Source organism: Stomoxys calcitrans, chromosome 5 (genome assembly GCF_963082655.1).
Source record: "Stomoxys calcitrans chromosome 5, idStoCalc2.1, whole genome shotgun sequence".
NCBI lineage: Eukaryota > Metazoa > Arthropoda > Insecta > Diptera > Muscidae > Stomoxys > Stomoxys calcitrans.
In genome coordinates this window covers 63,660,318-63,678,264 of record NC_081556.1, presented here as the reverse complement: position 1 = coordinate 63,678,264, position 17,947 = coordinate 63,660,318, and the positions used below count along the sequence as shown (strand labels likewise).

At 40.2% G+C, this 17,947-nt stretch overlaps 1 protein-coding gene across 2 annotated transcripts in view; it reads right to left on the bottom strand.

The window, feature by feature from the left end:
- The window catches only part of LOC106087752 (serum response factor homolog), a 300,055-nt gene that overhangs the window by 81,530 nt on the left and 200,578 nt on the right, over positions 1-17,947 (bottom strand). The window lies entirely within an intron of this gene.

The following is a 17,947-nucleotide window of genomic DNA, read 5'->3' as shown; positions in this document are numbered from 1 at the left end:
AAGGGCAAGAAAGGCAACTCTTGCCCTATACACCTGCAAGAGCCATTGGCAAAAGTTGGGGATTTAGACCGCGTGTCATGCATTGGGTATATACTGCAGTTGTCAGACCTATAATGCTATATGGTGTTGTGGTTTGGTGGATGGCACTTCAAAAATCCACCTACTGCTCAATACTTAACCGGATCCAAAGGATGGCTTGTTTGTGCATCACAGCCGCACTGAGGACGACACCATCTGATCCACTGAATTTAATGCTACATTTTATGCCTCTGGACATTGTGTCTACCCAAATTGCAGCGACCACTGCCGTGAGGTAAAGGGAGCTTTCTCATTGGTCATGTGGCGGCCACGGACACTGTGTTATACAATGTATATCCGATGTTCAAAGCAGTGTGGATTACACCCTACCTGAGCCCCATTTCGAGAAAAAGTACTGTACCACTATTCCTGATAGAACCGATTTGAACTACGATATCTCTGGTTACAGAAGTTATATAGACTTCTATACGGATGGTTCCAAATTAAACGACCAGGTGTGCTTTGGGGTGTACTCTAAAGATCTGGAACTCGCCATAGCGAAGAGGTTACCCGACCACTGCAGTTTGTATCAAGCAGAGATCCTTACAATTAAGGATGTGGTGGAATGGCTAAGATATAATGTCACTACGAAGATTGGCATAAATATCTTCTCAGACAGCGTGGCAGCCATGAAATCCCTGGAGAACGTATTTCTGATCACAACAACCGCCCTCGACTGTTGCAGATCTCTCAACGAGATGGCTAAACAGTTAAAAATTCACCTGTTCTGTGTGCCGGGCCATAGAGATATCCTAGGAAATTCTAAAGCGGAAGAGCTAACGAGACTAGGAACTATCTTACAAACTCCAGGGATAATGGAAGCTGTGGGTATGCCTCTAGCGACGTGTAAGCTAAGTTTTCAGGATCAGGCCCGAAGGGCAACGAATTATAGATGGTCACAAAGAGGGGGCTGTGAGCATTCCAAAACTATGTGGCCTCATATAGACTTTAAGAGGTCTACCGCTTTGCTGTCATTGTCTAGAACAGACGTCTCAGTTATTGTGTCCGTCATGACAGGTCACTGTCTAATCGGAAAACTTGCTGACAGACTGAATGTTGCCAGTAATGACTTCTGCAGAAGCTGTAGGGACATCGATGAAGAAGAGACTATAGAACACCTGTGTGTGTGTCCCGCACTAGCAGTTAGAAGGAGTTCCACTTTAGGTTCTCATTTTTTTGAGAACCTGTCTGATTTAGCGGATGTGAACATTCGCAAGTTACTGGGCTTTTTAAAGCGATCTGGATGGTTCAACGGTAGGAACTAGAAGGCATCTTCCTTCTTCTGTTCCTGTGGTATCACAATGGACGAAAACGTCTAAGTGAGTCTGATGGCAGACCGCCACTTAAACCTTACATAACCTAACCTTTGTGTTGGTGTGTTGTCTTATTAGTGTGATTAGTTGGGATTGTAAATGGGCTATATCGGTCTATGTTCTGATATATTGGGTTGCCCAAAAAGTAATTGCGGATTTTTCATATAGTCACAATCAATCAATTTTTTCACAGCTTGTGACTCTGTGATTGCATTCTTTCTTCTGTCAGTTATCAGCTGTTACTTTTAGCTTGCTATAGAAAAAAAGTGTAAAAAAAGTATATTTGATTATATATATTATTATATTATTCTAAGTTTTATTAAAAATGCATTTACTTTCTTTTAAAAAATCCGCAATTACTTTTTGGGCAACCCAATAGCTGCCATATAAACCGATTTTGGATCTTGACTTCTGGAGCCTCTAAACGGCGCAATTCTACTCGATTTGGCTAAAACCTTATATACTGTTACTTCCAACAACTGTGACATGTATGGCCCGAATCGGTTGATACAGCTCCCATATAAACCCATCTTCCGATTATACATCTTCAGCCTCTATAAGGCGTAATTGTCTCGATTATGCTGAAAATTTGTACAGCTTGGCTATGACCTCCAATATAAGTGTTTAGTATATATGACCTCAATCAGTCCAAAACCTAATATAGCTCTGATATAAACCGAGCTCCCAATTTTATTTCTTGCACCTCTACACGGAAAAAAGCGCATCGTATTATGTATTAAAAAAATGTACCCAAAATTGGTATAAAAATTTTATTGCGCTTTGTGAAAGTAATAAGAAAATTAAAAGATTGTAATAGTCAATGCGTGTTTCATTAACCCTGTGATACATTATTTGTGAAATTTTGTCTGGCCCGTTTAGTGCGTTGTGAAATCACGTGCTCGTCATTGAGATAAGTAAAAGATTCTGTGTTCGTACTTCAGTGCGTTTGCTAATTGTTTTAATTTTGTTTTGGTTTGATTTACGTTTGGTTTTTTATTGCATTGTTGTTGTTGCTTGTTGTTGCTACCTCATCCATTTGTCTAAATAGATTGCTTCTATGAGGAAGGATTTCAACGCAGTTTTCACTAGACTGGAGAATATTGAGATGTTTGAGAGATTTGAGTTTATAGATGATTCTCCGAAACGGAAGAAATCCTCGTCCATTGCTGTGAGTAATAATCTAATTACGTTAAATTCTTTACTTGCCGTTTCGCCACGTAATGGCCCGCAGGTTTTAGTTTCGGACAACCAACTGGCGCCGAAGGCGTATTCTCGCAACTCCGCGAGTTCTAATGCGATTACTCCAGTTGATGTCCCATCTCAAGATGTTGTACCTTTTATTCACGTCGTTGCACCTTCAGTGCCTCCGACAACTGTCAGTGTCCCTACCTCGGATGAAGGAGTACGTGCTGTTGTTGTAACTGTGTCCTTTCCTCCTACCAGTAATGGTGGACTAGTCGTTGTGGCTAAAAGTTTGCCATTTCCGGAACCAGGGGATGGATACCATCCAACTTTGTCTGTTAAAGTACAGTTGCGGCGCGGTTTGATGATAAATATTCCAATAAAGGATACGGGATTAAGATTTAATTTTGACAGTGTAGACTTTGATTTGCTGCGTTCGATTTTAGTCGGCATTAGTTGGGTTTCTGATTGCGACTTGGATTTGTGAATTTAGTCTTTTTATAATATGCTGAATAATGCTTTCGAAATTTCTGTTTTCACTGTGAGGGGGACCAGCATGGTCTACCCTGTATCTGAGACACTTGCGTAATGTCAAAGTAGACTTTTTAAGAAATTTAAGAAATATAATACTTTATTAAATTATACCAATTACTCGAAAGCGAGTGCTCGGTTCAACACTGAGAATATGAGATGTTATTCTCATTATCTTGTCAGGATAAAGAATTGTCTTTACAGTATTCCCGGTAGCTATTATGGGTTTGTGAATTCTAAAAAGATGGTTCGGGAATTCCCTTGTTGCATGAAGCTTGATTGAAGGGAATCGCCTAACGAGATATGCGACATGTTTGCAGACTTTTGCCAAAGTAGTTATACTCAATTGTATTCCTGTTCCAAATATGCTTATGACATTATTATTTCCAATGGATTATTATACCCTCCACCATAAGATGGGGGGTATACTAATTTCGCATTCTGTTTGTAACTACTCGAAATATCCCTCTGAGACCCCATAAAGTATATATATTCTTGATCGTCGCGACATTTTATGTCGATCTAGCCATGTCCGTCCGTCTGTCCGTCCGTCCGTCTGTCTGTCGAAAGCACGCTAACTTCCGAAGGAGTAAAGCTAGCCGCTTGAAATTTTGCACAAACACTTCTTATTAGTCTAGGTCGGTTAGTATTGTAAATGGGCCATATCGGTCCATGTTTTGATATAGCTGCCATATAAACCGATCTAGGGTCTTGACTTCTTGAACCTCTAGAGTGCGCAATTCTTATCCGATTGGAATGAAATTTTGCACGACGTGTTTTCTTATGATATCCAACAACTGTGCCAAGTATGGTTGAAATCGGTCTATAACCTGATATAGCTGCCATATAAACCGATCTTGGGTCTTGACTTCTTGAGCCTCTAGAGTGCGCAATTCTTATCCGATTGAAATGAAATTTTGCACGACGTGTTTTGTTATTATATCCAATAACTGTGCCAAGTATGGTTCAAATCGGCTCATAACCTGATATAGCTGCCATATAAACCGATCTTGGGTCTTGACTTCTTGAGCCTCTAGAGGGCGCAATTCTTATCCAATTCGAATGAGTTTTTGCACGAAGTATTTCGTCATGATATCCAACAACTGTGCCAAGTATGGTTGAAATCGGTCCATGACCTGATATAGCTGTCATATAAACAGATCTGGGGATTTGACTTCTTGAGCTTCTAGAGGCCGCAATTCCTATCCGATTTGGCTGAAATTTTGCATGACGTATTTTATTTTTACTTTCAACAGCTGTGTCAAATAAGGTTCAAATGGGTTCATAACCTGATATAGCTGCCATATAAACCGATCTGGGATCTTGACTTCTTGACCCCTAGAGGTCGCAATTATTATCCGATATGCCTGAAATTTTGTACGACGGATCCTCTCATGACCATCAACAAACGTGTTTATTATGTTCTGAATCGGTCTATAGCCCGATACAGATCCCATATAAATCGTTCTCTCTATTTTACTTCGTAAGCCCCAATGGGCGCAATTCTTATACGAATTGGATGAAATTTTACACAGGTCTCCAACATATAATTTAATTGTGGTCCGAACCGGACCATATCTTGATATTGTTTTAATAGCAGAGCAACTCTTTTCTTATAACCTTTTTAGCCTAAGAAGAGATGCCGGGAAAACAACTCGACAAATGCTTTCCATGGTGGAGGGTATATAAGATTCGGCCCGGCCGAACTTAGCACGCTTTTATTTGTTCTTACTGAGGATGAGGTGCTGAATGGTTTAAAGTCATTAAAGTCACTAGGGCCGAATGGTGTATCGGCGAATATTTTTAAATATTGTGCCTACGAGTTATACGGCCATATTCAGTGATTCATTATCTTCAGGATATTTCCTCATTCCTGGAGGTCAAGTTATATAATTCCTTTATATAAAAGCAGTAGCAGATGTATTATTAAAAATTATAGGGTTATTGCGAAATAAAGTGCAATACCAACGCTGTGTGAACTGCTGGTTTCTCGTAGGATATAAAATTTTTTCACACCAATTATATCACCCTACCAACATGGTCTTGTTAAGGGGAGGTCGACCTTGACCAACCTATTAGAACTGACGTGTCATGCATATGATGGTTTGTAAACAGATGTAATTTGCATTGATTTTAGTAAGGCTTTCGATACTATGGTGCATGATTTACAAGACCGTACACATAAAGTTTACTTTAATTAAATTCTTTCCAAGGATATAGCTGCTTATTCTGGTGTCGTACAGGGCAACCATTTAGGTCCTTTGCTGTTCGTTCTTTGCTTAATTGATCTTCCATCAGTAATTCAGTCTAATATTCCTCTCCAAAATACTTGGCATTATATACCACTTAGACTAACTTTAGTGAGATCTAATTACGAATTGTGTAATTCATATAACAAATTGTATAGTGGTATATCCTTCACCGATCCTATTCATGTAATAAATAATTGTTTCTTCGTCTGTAGTTTGATGTAGAAGTTGTCTATGTTGATCTATGTTGATTTAGATATTGATATTGTTTAACTGGCTGTGAAATTTCTGTAGCCAGTATTAACCTAACCCTCCATTGTTCGGACTATGGTGTGCACGCATCCCTACGTAATGGGAGGTGGCCCCTTCGGTCGACACGGGCGGGTGGGAGTGGCGTCGGAACGAACGAAAAAAACAAAAAAAAAACCTTGCTAAACTACGGGAACATAACCTTTTTCGAAAGAAATTGCAATTAGTACATATACTTAAAATAGGTACTGAAATTTCGTAAACAATTTTCCTTATAACCAGTTTAAAAAAAATTAATTTACGTTCAAAAATACTCCCGAAATTGAAAATAACATTCTTAGTTGCATCTGTGACATACTGAAAATTACGTGCGGCAAATACTGAAGCTTATTATCATTGACTTTGCGGACTTGCTAATTTGAAGTTCATCGCGTTTTTAGTAAGTATAGAATAAAAAGAGATACATAATTCCTGAAAATTTATTAAAATCTGTTTTGTTTACATTACTGGGAATCTAGTGCATGCTGTAAAGCGAATGACTGTGTTTGAATTGGCGTGTAAACATTTATGCAGACACATATAAATATCACTTAAGGCGCTATTACATGGCATGTAGATGTCTTATGACATGCCACTTTTTGTATTCACATGTAATTGATACGATTCAAAATTTTTGCTATCCCACCTATAGGCTATTTCCGTATGATATAACCTAAAAAATTGAGAAAAAGCTGATATTTTTATGCGTAAAAATTGTTACAGTTGTGAGAAAGCTGGTTATATATAATCATACCTTTGTGAAAACAATTAATTATGGGGTTGCTTTCATTTGACAGACAACAAACCCAGCTGATTTCTTTATGTTTTTATCAGAAGGGATAGAGTGCGCTCTAATCGAAAAAATTACATGTGCTATTTTGAAAAGTGATCTTCATAAGTTAGTTTCGTTGGTATCACACGACATGTGCTTAATTTGACATGTTATAGACAACTTCATATCTGCTTATTTTCGTTTTGATGGGCGGCTTAGTCAGTTGGTTTTTTTTATGATTCCGAGTGCGCATCGTTATAGTGGAAAAGAACAACAACAATTTTGATGATGACTTTAAAAGGTGAATTAAGTGAAATGAAATGTAATAATTTTTTTAATATACTAACGAATAGCATTTTGTTTCTGTAAAATTAAAAGACTTGACGGCAGCTCGCATCTTATAGTTTTTTTATGAAAAAATATACAACTTTGTTTATGTATAAATATAAATATATTTATTATTAATTTAAATACGTTTGTGAATATTGATAGTAACCTTCGAGTGGAGCGGACGTGTTTTCATTTCGCTACCCAAAGAAAAATATCCATACCTTGGAATAGGTACTACCTATAACGAAAAAAAAAATTAAAACTTTTTACGTAGGCTCGAAAAGAACTCCAAAGACCCAAAAGGTGAGGTGGTGGCATCAGACTGTAGCATGTTTGGGTGCCTTGGCACCTATAGGTTTGGGTGCCTTGGCACCTGTAGTCGAGAGTAATGCTACAAGCGCACAACCAGTCGTTAGACGAAAGAGGAAGAGACGGATAAACCAGAAGGATGCACAGTTCGTCCTCAGCCAGCGAAAATGTCAATGAAACAGTCATCGCAGCCGAATCGGTAGATGAGGACAGCGGGATGATGGCAGTAGTTAGCTAGGGCTTTGCTCTAGCAAGATGACCGATAAAGGGATCCGGGGCATGATGAAGGAGACAGAGGAATATGCACCGCAATCGGGCGAAAGTCCAGGATGGTGGAAGGGATAAAACTTGGCATTCCAAGGAAGCTGGAAAAAGAATTGGATCTTCCGAAGAGCATAATACTGCTAAAACCCTGAAGAAGCAAAAGAGTTCCCCGCTTTCAAGTACTCTGGGAAGACCAAGCCAGCCTCCCGCAATGGAAACTCCAGACAGTCTCCTGCAGAAGGAAGCGCGTACGGCTTCTAAGTCTTCATAAAAGACTGTGACGTCCAAAAGGAGCTACATCCATCATGGAAGTGGAAGATGGTCATTGAAAAAGGATTTTTCAAGATCATCGGTCCCAAATGAAGCATCTGGTAAACGAACAGGTTTTTTTTATCATGTGTTGAACTCTGAAGGGGTCCACCAATAGGGATTATGAGCTGTGAGTGTAGAGGGGGCATCTTAACGCTGCACTTTGCGTCAGCGGAATGTATTGATACCGCCAAAAAGCTCGTTGGAAATATTCACACTCCCCGGGGCGCAAAGTTCGCCTCACTAAGGCGACGGATTTGAACAAGGATGAGGGCGGGGTATCCCCGACAGAACGAATGATAGAAGTCTTAAACAAGCAAATCCAAGAGTTGTCCGTGGAGAAATGGCAGGTCTTCCACAGGGAGGAGAAGGAGGAATGGAACTCTCCTTGTGGTAGGCATTGATCAAGTCTCCGTGACAGGTTTGGCTAAGACTAAAGGCATTGCGTACTACGGAGCCATGGCCGTCTCATATTGAGCCATAAGGCGGTGCAGTGGTAGGACACTTAATGGATAGAGGGTCGACGACGAGATTATCGCCGACTCTCTCAATATTGGGAAGACTGTGATAAGCATTAACCGTAATACTAAAACATCAGGCAGTGCCCGGGGACGATATACCCAACACAACCAAACGGGCCTCTGTGCCCGACGACGGACCATTCACCAACTTCAAGATTTGGAAGACTAGGATAGGTAAAGATCTTAATATTGAAACTCGTAATAGGTCATTATTTTTGGAAGAAAAATTTAAGTCACTTAAGGATTGCCGCGATAGAGGTATAATATGGTTGATGACCTGCGTCTGTTTCCAGTGGAGCGGCAGATCTAGAGCCCGGGAGTAGGCTTAGAATGGACTCCAAAGACCCAACAGAGACATGCATTGACATGCACATGCGGAGACATGCATTATTCGTACAAACCTCCGGCTGTCTCGCAGACCTCAACAGGTCTGAAGTGGTTGTATCCTATGGATTCAACAATTTGAAACTGAATGTCTATAGAAGCGGTGGGATTGGGGAATCAGGAGACGACTCAGCAGTTGTTGTTGAACACTTGCCTGAGGAACTATCGACCACATCGCTAAAGTCTGGAGGACTTCAGTATACTGAAAATTCCCCTGCCACAATCGAGACAGGAGGGGATGGCATCTAGCGACATGTAAGTTAAGATTTCAGGATCAGGCCCGAAGGGCAACGAATGATAGATGGTCGCAAAGAGGGGGCTGTGAGCATTCCAAAACTATGTGGCCTCATCTAGACTTGAAGAGGTCTACGGCTTTGCTGTCATTGTCTAGAACAGACGTCTCAGTCATTGTGTCCGTCATGACAGGTCACTATCTAATCGGAAAACATGCTGACGGACTGAAGGTTGCCAGCAACGACTTTTGCAGAAGCTGTAGGGATATCGAGGAGTAGGCTTACTCCTATAGAACACCTTCTGTGTGTGTGTCCCGCACTAGCAGTTAGAAGGAGTTCCACCTCAACAAGTCTGAAGGGGTTGTATCCTATGGATTCAACAATTTGAAACTGAATGTCTATAGAAGCGGTGGGGTTGGGGAATCAGGAGACGACTCAGCAGTTGTTGTTGAACACTTGCCTGAGGAACTATCGACCACATCGCTAAAGTCTGGCGGAATTCAGTATACTGAAAATTCCCCTGCCACAATCGAGACAGGAGGGGATGGCATCTAGCGACATGTAAGTTAAGATTTTAGGACCAGGCCCGAAGGGCAACGAATGATAGATGGTCGCAAAGAGGGGGCTGAGAGCATTCCAAAACTATGTGGCCTCATCTAGACTTGAAGAGGTCTACGGCTTTGCTGTCATTGTCTAGAACAGACGTCTTAGTCATGACAGGTCACTATCTAATCGGAAAATATGCTGAGGGACTGAAGGTTGCCAGCAACGACTTTTGCAGAAGCTGTAGGGATATCGAGGAGTAGGCTTACTCCTATAGAACACCTTCTGTGTGTGTGTCCCGCACTAGCAGTTAGAAGGAGTTCCACCTCAACAAGTCTGAAGGGGTTGTATCCTATGGATTCAACAATTTGAAACTGAATGACTATAGAAGCGGTGGGGTTGGGGAATCAGGAGACGACTCAGCAGTTGTTGTTGAACACCTGCCTGAGGAACTATCGACCACATCGCTAAAGTCTGGCGGACTTCAGTATACTGAAAATTCCCCTGCCACAATCGAGACAGGAGGGGATGGCATCTAGCGACATGTAAGTTAAGATTTTAGGACCAGGCCCGAAGGGCAACGAATGATAGATGGTCGCAAAGAGAGGGCTGTGAGCATTCCAAAACTATGTGGCCTCATCTAGACTTGAAGAGGTCTACGGCTTTGCTGTCATTGTCTAGAAGAGACGTCTCAGTCATTGTGTCCGTCATGACAGGTCACTATCTAATCGGAAAACATGCTGACGGACTGAAGGTTGCCAGCAACGACTTTTGCAGAAGCTGTAGGGATATCGAGGAAGAAGAGACTATAGAACACCTTCTGTGTGTGTGTCCCGCACTAGCAGTTAGAAGGAGTTCCACTTTAGGTTCTCATTTCTTTCAGAACCTGTCTGAACATTCGCAAGTTACTGGGCTTTTTAAAGCGATCTGCATGGTTCAACGGTAGGAACTAGAAGGCATCTTCCTTCTTCTGTTCCTGTGGTATCACAATGGACGAAAACGTATAAGTGAGTTTGATGGCAGACTGCCACTTAAACCTAACTTAAGATTTGGAAGACTAAGATACAGTACAGGGATGGGAACTCAATAGACCCTATTGAACAGGGACCATGAAACCATGACCGACTTTTTCAATATTCGAAAGACTAAAATAGGCAAATAATCTAATACGAGACCATCAGGCAGTGCAGTGACAGGAAAGTCAAAGCAGCCTAATGAGCAGGGAGCAGACGAAAAGGCCATCATATACTACCAAGAAGCCCATTAACTGGAGGACCAGTGATTGAGATCTTTCAGATAAACCTCCACCGAAGCGTGACAGCTACTCATGCTTTAATAGAGAAAATCAACAACGGCATGACTCATATAGGCTTAATTCAGGAGCCATGAACGACCCGGTACAATGTGTCTGGCCTATCAACTACCAACTATTTTATGCTAACACTAGACTGAGGACTTGCGTTATTTGTAATAAAAATTTAAATTATATATTTTCCCCATAATTGTCAACGTCGGATGCCACCCACGTCGGAGCTGCAACGGCTGGTGAGGAAAACAAAATACAATAGATAGGAAATGAGGTACACATAAGATGCGATGCGAACTCCTACCACATTACGTGGAGAAGTACCAACACTAATAAGCGGGGCCAATAACTAGCAGAATTCTTGAATACTAACGACCTAATAACACCTAATATCGGTAACACCGCTACCTTTGCACATTCAATTTTACGTATTTAGCTTGACTTTGATTGACTGAAACCTTACTTTTATTTATTCTCCATACCTGATACGTTGAAATTATTCTTCATAAAACAGGAAAAAGGGAATAAAGAGAAAAAGACAAATAAATCACGATATACAAATTTATATGTAATAAATTAAGTACATCATAGACAAATTTGTATGAAATTGGTATTAGAACGCAAAAGAATTTTTCTATAATTATGTGCAAAACATGCCGAAATTAAGTTCAAATTTTGGGTGACTCGCATATATCTAGAATAAGGAATTTTGTATACCAAATGGGAGAAAAAAATCTTAAGCACCATATCATTTTACTTCCATTTAGTTAAATTTTTATTCCTTTGGAGTTTTTTTTGAGTGTATAGGTCGAAATTTTCCACAACGACTTCTGTTATGGTCTCCAACACCCGAACCATGTATGGCCCGGTTCCGTCGATAACCTTATATATACCTCCAATATCACAGCAATTCTTATCCTTTGTCCTATGTTTGCCTAAAAAGAGATACCGTGCACAGAACTTGACAAATGCTATCCATGGTGGAGGGTATATAAGATTCTGACCGGCCGACTTTGCACGCTTTTACCAGTTTCATTTAATCTATGAAATGCATTTTCAAGGCATTTGATTTTTATATACAAATAATTAAATAATTAAAAAAAAAGCAACAAAAAGACCACGAGCTTAAATTTCGAGATATTTTATTCGACTTTTATTCCAGGCAAAATTTCTCGATTCCAGCTCCAAGACTCCGACGCTGACTCCGGAGCCCTGACTCGAACCACTTCTCCCCCCAGTAGGGTAAAGGCATGTGCCTGTTCATATGGGAACACATTTTTCATCCCACACGTACAAATTATTTGTCTGTATCTTTAGATTTATTATTTTTTGTATTTTAATGCATATAAAATTCTCTTTTTTTAAGAAAATATTTTCTTTTATGGTGGGCCACAAAATATTTTGTAGAAAATTATAATCCTACCTGGGCGCTGTTGTGCAATGTGGTCGAGGACCGCTATGTTAATTTATGGCTTAATCAAGAAACTGAAAATGTTTATCATCAAAACCATTTTTATTGTTTTTCTATATGATCCTCCAGCATGATTTATACACATTTGCATGCATTGGGACATCCCCAAAACATGGTTATTGAAAGCTTCCACCGCATTTTCTGGCTACGAAAATTATTGGCAACGCACACATGCGTTGCCAATGTGCGGGAATAAAAAGAAGTCATTGAGTGTCAAATTAGGGTTGTACGGCGGATGACTCATCAATGCGACGTTTTAGACGGTCCAGGTTACTTTTTCGTATTTAGAGCGCACAACAAGCCGATGACTGGCTTATGTGAATGTTCATTGTGGCATGGGACAGGAATAATATCCGCACCCTATTTTCAACCTTAACTAGTCGGTCATAAAGGCGCTAGTTGTAGACGATGTGTGAGAGCTGGCATTGACATGGTGAACAATGATTCGTCTCCTCTTGTTCGTTTTTCGAATTACTTCCAAGACTTCAGGCAATCAAATAGTAATGTACGACTCAAAATTGACCACCTATGTTGTTCAAGCGCAAAAGTATCCAAATGAAAAGTTTTGACGAAGAAACAGGCGACCTTTTGCTTCGAAGTGCGTCTTGGGATTTGGGTCGACTTCAAAGACCAAAACGGTCGATTGTTGATTTGTTTCGGGCTCATACGCATAGATCCACGATTTGCCACCAGTGACGATCTTATAAAAATATTTTAAATCACCGCGATCGCATTTTTTTTAAGTTGTTCGCCCTAATAGACATGATCCTTTTGTGCGATAGTCAAATTTCGCGGAATCCAACGAAAAAAAACTTTCTTAAGGCAAGGTGTTGCAAGGTGTATGCAATATCGAATATATGCTGGTGGAAGAAATGGCCAAGGTTGGCTCTATCTCATGGCTACAGATGGGTTTCTATCGGGTAAATACCCAACGTGTAAATACCCAATAAATACCTTTATGGGTATTTATGATTTTGCAGATACATAAAACATATATAAAAACATTTTCAAAACAATTTTTGATGATTTCATATTCTCCTGACCTTCTGATCTCATAAAATCGGATTTTAGTTATATATAGCTGCTACATAGACCGATATCCGGACTTAAAGTCTTGAGGCAATAAATTGGTCATTTTTCATCAGATTTCGATGAAATTTGGTACAATGAGTTCTGATAGACCCCTACCCATTTCTGTGAAGTGTGGTTCAGATCGGACTATATTTGGATATAGCTGCCCTTCAGGCCGACCGCCTGATCTCCCGATATGGGGTATTGAGTCTCCCGATATGGGGTATTGATCTCCCGATATGGGGTATTGAGTATGGTAGAGCCCTACCCTACCCAGAACACACTGCGTCAAATTTCATTGAATTCGGGTAATAAATGGATCTTTTATGGACTCAATACCCCATGTCGGGACCATATGACCAATTAATTGCCTCAAGACTTTAAGTCTGGAGATCGATCTATATAGCTGCAATATGTAGCTAAAATACGATTTTATGAGATCAGAAGGTCAGGTTTATATACAAAGAATACGAAATCATAAAAAATTGTTTGGAAAATGATTTTATAAGCAAGATAACTGCAAAATTTTAAATACCCAGCTTTTGGATATAAATAGGTGAATGCCCGGGTATTTACTCAATATAGTCAATTTACTGGGTAATAACCTTTTGGTTATTTATCCATCGCCCATCTCTACTCATGGCATGCCACATGACGATCTTGCAAGTTCGCGCTCGGCATCAATGTTCTCTGGTACAATGGCCGTTTTTGAACAACCTTCACGGAATTCGACTTTGACCGAGCGTCGACCACGACTGAAATCATTAAACGAGTTTTGCGCATTGCTATAGGATGGTGCTTCATCGTCATACAAAGATTAAAGTTTAAGGCACTCCACGCCGAAAGTTGTTAAAAATGGTCGCACGAAAATGTTTACGAGTTTAATCCAAATTTATTTTTTCATGTCACTGTCAACAACGTAAGTGATGGTCGCACGTCAAAACGATCTGAGTACGATTATGCTAGAAAATGTAAAACTTTCCAATAGAAAATAGAAAATTATATACATAGCAGCGCTCGAAAGACGTTTGTTTAACACATAGTCATGGGATGGATGGAACACAGTTTAGATTCTTAGCAGCACCAAAACTACTTTTTGCAATCAGAATGTGAACGCCTGCCGGCAGTTTCGGATATTTCGTTCATTAATTATATCCTACTCCACTAATGGACACCAGTACTGTGGTATTCTATACCCTTACAGTGCTACAGGGTATTATAACAACCAGAAGAAATAAGAGTACGGATCGATTAAGAATCCCTTTGTAATTCCGAACTTCAAAGACGTACAGACCTTCACTCAGGAGAATCAATACAAACGCAGATACACTCTTAAGATGCTGCACATTATTGACATTCTTCCTGACGAGGAAATAAATTACAGGAAATGCGTGGCGAGTTGTGCAAGAGCGTATCGACAGTGCAAGAGTATATCGACAGCAGTCGGCAACCGACATTTATATTTTGTTAAAAAACAGCCTGTCAAAACGAAGTCAATCGAAATATCGGAAATAAATGGAAACAACATTCTAAAACACGTTGTTTTAACTGACCTGCAGCCGAAACCATTAAGTAAGTCAATAGAACATAAAAAACAGATGGATTATTTCAAAAACGGATGGCTTTAATTTTTACTGTGCATCATTTTGGTTTAAGTGGGGTAACGGTACTGTTGTTATATTTCCCTCTCTCTGATGGACAGCACAACATGTTTTCTATCTGTTCAATTTTGATTTTGTGTGACGCTGTCGGCTAAAGCCCGAATTTTTTTTTAAATTAGATTTTAATAATTGTGGTGATCTATTGCTAATATATAAACAGTGATTTTTTAGAAATAAGAACTGTGATTAGTAAAATGCATACAGAAAATATAGAGGCGAAGCCTAATGCGAGTATAAATATTCCGAAATAGTCAGGTCCTTTAAAGTGGACATCGATAGTCCACGGTTGTAAAATCTCAACTAGACTATTATCCCGTTATATACCGATTTTGACCATACTTGGCATGTATGTTGAAAGCCAGTCTTCGAGAGGCTCAAGACGTCAAATCGGTTGATCGCTATATATGGAAGCTATGTAGCAACACTGGTTTAAACCGCTCATGCACGTTTCTTGTTTTGTTTGACTGTCAAACATCTTCAGTTTGGTCCATAATTTAACCATGAACCATCTTAAAAACGAACAACGCCTGCAAATTATTGAATTCTGTTATCAAAATGCGTGCTCTGTTCATCGGCCGCTCATTTTGGGCTAAATGAGTTCGTAAATAAACAGAATTGACGATTTTGGAGTGAAGATCAGCCAGAAGCATTGCAAGAGCTACCAATGCACCTAGAAAAAGTCAAAGTTTGGAGCGATTTATGGACTGGTGGCATCATCGGTCCGTACTTCCTGAAAGATGGTGCGAATCGTAACGTAACTGTAAATTTTGAGCGCTACCGTGAGATGATATCCAATTTTTTTTTTTTGCCCAAAATGCAAGAGCTTGTCTTGCATGACATGTGGTTTCAATATGATGATGTCACATGCCACACAGCACGCTAACAATGAACATTTTAAGAGGTGAGTTCATTGATAACTTTATTTCACGTTCGTGACCGGTCAATTGGACGTCTAGATCGTGCGATTTAACGAATTTAATGTGTTTTTTAAACTTTAAAAATCACCCTTTAGAAAGAATTCGAACAAACTTGCATGTTAATTCAGCGTAATCAGATAATAATTGTGCCCTCTAGAAGCTTAAGAATCATATCGGTTGAACGGTATACGTGCACGCAAAAAATTAAAACGTTTGGGAAATTTTTACGATAAACAAAAAACTTTTATTACGAAGTTTATTTTTTATTGTAACTGTATAAAATTTCGCTTCAACATATCAAACGTTTGCTATAAACGTTGTATTACTGGGTAACTAACTTTGTAACCCCTTAGCAGCTTCGACTACGATGAAAGGACCTTTTTTTGTAAAACCAAAAACTCTTTAATGGCAAAAGTGTTTCGATAGCCGCAAACGATTATTTGTTAAACGGACCAATAGTTATTCACTTGGGTCTCTCCTACACGAGAGAAAGCCTACTCATTCTGTTGTACATTACACTTGAGGCCGAGTGCGAGGCACTGTTGTCAGCGGCACAGTCTTGCATAGATGGAAGCCTAGTATTGCCGTCTGGAAGATCATGTTACACGGATGGATCAAAGCTGGGGGACAGAGTGGGACTGGGGGAGTAAGGGGAAATGAAAGGGCAGACGATTTGGAAGTGAAGGCCAGAGAACTGCCGTCGATAAACTTGGTTAACACCGGTACTTAGGTGGGTAAACGATACCAGACATGAACCAACTTAGGGTAGTGGTATGGAAAACAATAAAAGATTTTGTAGTAGCATGGAATTCCTAAGTTAAAATTTTCTTTTTCTAGGTTACTTTTTAGTTTTTAAAGCGTACAGCAAACCGATTATTGGCTTAGGTTAGTGACATAGGGCAGATTAAAATCTGCACCCTCTTTTCAACCTAACCTTACCTAACCTGCACATTACTCTGTACGTACACAAGAAAATAATCCCATGTTAGCTCGTGATGCTATCCCCATGCACCCCATGTAGGCGAGATGGGTCTATATTGTACGGAATGGTGTATCACGAAGGCCAATCCCCCACCGCCGTTCCTTGAGCGATCCTTACGTAGCACATTGTATCCTAGACAACTGTGCAAGCTGCAGGTGTTGGCCAGCTTTGTCTCCTGAATCGCTGTGACCAATATGTTCTGCCGACTCATAAAATTCACAATCTCATCGATCTTGCCACGGAGACTGTTGCTGTTTAGTTGTAAAAATGATATACTTCCCGGCACTGGCCAGGCAATACTGGGGCTTGGATGCTGCTGTTGCGTATATTGCCGCACGGGAGAGATAGGGGGGACACATAGTCCGACGACGAGGACGCAGCAGGCAATGACAACGACGCTTGTAATGTTTGCACAACCCCTTGCAACACATTTAAAGTGAAGTGAGGCCAGAGCAACTGGCCACTCCATGCACCGGTTACACCTCACCCACACCGACCGATGATGGAGGCGGTTCTGGTAAACCGAACAGAACCAGGGTCCGGGGTTCTTTTCAATCCCGGCACGGAGCAGACCCCTGCGGAGAAGGCACTCCCAGATGTGCCTCTCCCATGACGAAAAAGGACGAACACGTACACTGAGGCGACAGCTCTTGCGATGAAGGGTTCCATCGGGTCAATCCGGTGCGTACAACCGGCTGCCATGGGTTGGTTGGTAGGTTGGGATTGTAAATAGGTCATATGGGTTCATATTTATACATAGCTCCCATATAAACCGATATCCCGATTATATTTCTTGAGCCCATATAGGGCGCAATTCTGAAATTTTGACTTCTACTATGGAATCTTGTATCCAAACCAATCGGTTCATAATTTGATATAGGTTTAACCGTATATCAATTCTTATCCATTATGCTTTGTTAGGTCTCGCATCGATAAACTTAACTGGTTTATTATGTTTTCGAGAGTGCAAAATTCCAACTTCAGATGCAGTTTAACGAATTTTATCTCTAATTTTCAGTATTGATCGTATTATTGTCTACGGCAAGCCTGATTCGTTGGCAATAGAAACACCTTCTCACCACTGTCATATTGCCTAAGAATTTCCATCATTGATTTTCCAACATATTTTTAACTTGTTCAGCTTATTTTGCTAAACCAATTTTACTAAACAAATAAAAAAAAAGGCACATCGGATAAAATTGGGATTCCCGACATTCCAGAACAAATAAAGAG